Source organism: Setaria italica, chromosome VII (genome assembly GCF_000263155.2).
Source record: "Setaria italica strain Yugu1 chromosome VII, Setaria_italica_v2.0, whole genome shotgun sequence".
Lineage (NCBI taxonomy): Eukaryota > Viridiplantae > Streptophyta > Magnoliopsida > Poales > Poaceae > Setaria > Setaria italica.
Window position 1 is genome coordinate 26,170,933 of NC_028456.1, and position 3,097 is coordinate 26,174,029.

Sequence of the window (3,097 nt, forward strand, 5' to 3'; positions counted from 1 at the left end):
AACTGTGCATTAGTTTTTAATTTCATCTACATTTAGTACTCCATGCATGTGACCGCAAGTTTGATGTGATGGGGAATCTTCTTTTTGCATAGTGTCAAAGTTGGGAGTTGGGAGTAGCTGAGGCCGCATTGGGATGGGAGAGAAAGGCTGCCTTCCTTCTTTTCCCAAAAACTGGAACCATGAAAGCAAAAACCAGTGGCAGACTGCAGCCTGCAGCGGCAGCATTCAGCAGCTGCCTGCCTGCGCTCGCACTCACACCGTGGTACGATCCCCAGGCGCCTACTACTAGGCGACTACTGCCTCCCTCTTTCTTTCTCTCTCTCTTCCCCTCCGTCTCGCTGAAATCGAGAAGCATTTGATTAGACCAGGATGGAAATGGAAACAACAAAACAAAATTTGAGGGAATTGGGTGCATTAACGCAGGATGATTATCCATCATTTCATGTGAGGAGCGGCTGCTAAATTCCACGAAACCGTTAGCCGCTTTCTGCAGGGGGAGATCATGCCGGAGACAGGCTTCTTGAGCCGGACTGCAAGCAAATGCGGGAACTTGGAATTTCTCTCTCTCTTTACGACCTCAATTCCAGTCTCTCTCCTCTCTCGGTTTGTTACCTGGAGACGTCCTCCCAGAGGGGGCCCTTGAGCGTGGCGTCGCGGAAGGTGGCGTCCATCTCCGACCGGATCCTGATGAGCGCCTGCGTCTCCTCCCGTGGCCACCGGTTGCTGGACGCGCCCGACGACCCGCCGCCGCCGCTTCCGCCCAGCATCTCGTCGTCGAAGCCGCCGGCACCGGCCCCCGACACCGCGGCCAATTCTTCGTAGGTCACCCTCGGCTGCTGCTGCTGCTGCTGGGGCGGCGGCTGCGTCGCCGACGGGGGCCTGCTGCTCAACGGCATGGGGCCGGAAGCCGCCGGCGGCGAGAAGGGGCCCATGTCCGGTGGCGCAGCCCCGTACTGGGACCCGCCTCCGTCCTGGTGCTGCTGCTGCTGCATGGCGGCGCGCGGCCACCGACTCCCCTCCCCCGCCGCGTCTGACGCGCGGGAAGATGGACTCGCTGGCCCGCCGCGCGCGGAGAGGAGGCAGCAACAAGTGTGCCCGGCGGGTGGCTACGCGAGCAGAAGCTGTGTACTTGTACAAATGCGTAGAGATAGCAACTGGTGGTAGAAGTAGCAAGGGAATTGGGGAGGGAGGGAGGGAGGGAGGGGAGGGGGAGTAATCCTACCTAGCCTGCTACTAGTACTGAGTTGTAGGCGAGCTCTATCCGCCCAGACAGCCTAGCTGCTCTCTCTCTCTCTCTCCCTCTCTCTCCACCTCTCTCTCTCCCTCTCCCTCTCCCTCTCTCTCCCACACACACACCGAGCGAGAGTGGTGTGGGCGAGGGGAGAGAGCCGGAGGGCTGCAGGAGGAGTGGAGGACTGGAGGAGGGGCGCCGCGGGGTTGGGGAGATGGAGGGCGGGGTGGTGAAAAAGATAGGAGCGTGGACAACTGGAAAGGGTCCAAATGGAGGGAGGGTGGGAGAAAGAAGCAAGCAAAGAGAGGCCGGCCGGATGTGTGTGTGGGGAGGACGCCCCTGGCTTTCTGGCGGGCGGGCGGGCGGGCGAGGGAGAGAGAAAGCGAGGGGTGGCGCCTACAAAAGGAAGGGCTGGTGGCGCATGTACTGCTGCGTTGTACGCATGTGTATCTCCATCTACCCTGGCGGCCCCGGCCGATCTGCTGACACTCGTGCTCGCTTCTCCCACCACGAAACGCAACACCGGCGATGATCTAGTCTCTACAAACTCGATCTATCGAATCGAAATCTGCCAGCCGGTTTTTTACTACTGCAAGAACGGACTCGTACGCAAAACTCTGGAACGAACGAACGATGGACGGGGTATTTCTGGTCGATGCCTGTTACGGTGGGGGCGGTGCCGTTTTATAGCCTGGGGCCTGGGCGGCCATGGTGTCGCATGGATGTGGGGAAATTGATGAGGAGCAGGGATGCGGACAAAACCGGGCGCGGGAGGGTGTGGACTGCGCAGGCAGGCGTGGGAGGCAGCAGCTAGCGGAACGGAACGGGACGGCCTGCGGGAGCCGCGCCCGCGCCGCGGCGGGTCGGACGGACACGTACCCTCCCCACCGTGCCGAGGTGGGGCGGGCGAGTTGTCCGCGCTGACATCGCCCCTCCCCCCGTCACCTCCCCGTTGGCGCACAGCGCACGCCTGATGCCCCCCCCTCACGGCCGTCACGCGTTGCATGCATGGGGGCATGGCCGGGCGCCGTGACACACCCCACGTCCGCGTGCGCTGGCTGGCGGTGGCGGGCTAGCTAGCTATCTCCTGCAGCCCATCTGCAACCGTCCCGTGCGGTGGAGATAGATAGATAGAGGGGACTGCGCGCAGGCTACCGCAATTACTGAGATGCCTGCGTGATCTAGCTATAGCCGCCCCCTGGGGATATTGCTGAAAGATGTTGCTTGGCCTTCGTGCATGGAAGGACGCCGCGGCCTGCGTCCGTGTATCCATCCCCAGGCTAGCTAGCCCTTTTGCCGGGGCCGGCTCCCCTGTATTTACCGGCGCCGCGCGCGCCGCCGCCGCTGGTGTGCATGCATGTACGTCGATCGTGGATATCTGCGTATCCAGGTTAGCAAAAATCGTCGCCGCATCTCTCTGCATGTCGGCAAATATGAATTATGTATATATCAGCAAATATTAATGCAAAACACACAGCATGTATCCTTTTGCAAAATCTTCTTCTGTTAACTCAAGCGCCATGCCATGCGTATCAATACGTGTTCATTAATCTTGCAAGATACGCGTATATCCTTTTCCTTGCTCAACCGTATCTGCCAAGATCTACTAGAAGGGATACAGGCGCGTCGCGGCACGGCTGGCCTGGTTAGGCAAAAACAGTCACACGCACGAAACTAACCTTGCATGGCCCAATTAATTACGCTCGTGCTGCATGCGCGTGCCGCTGTAAAATCGGTGCCTGCCGCCGCCGGCGTCGCGAGAGGACGGAGACGGGCGCGTGGGTCCCGGCCGAAGCGGGCGGTTGCGATGAGGTGGCCTCGGCAGTACAACGTGGTTGGCTGTGGGCCGGCCAGTGCATGGTGCAG

General features: G+C 60.5%; 1 pseudogene; it reads right to left on the bottom strand.

Moving 5' to 3' along the window:
• LOC101783579 overlaps positions 1-1,542 on the bottom strand; it is a 4,385-nt pseudogene extending 2,843 nt beyond the window's left edge.
• Positions 1,543-3,097: the final 1,555 nt, after the last annotated feature.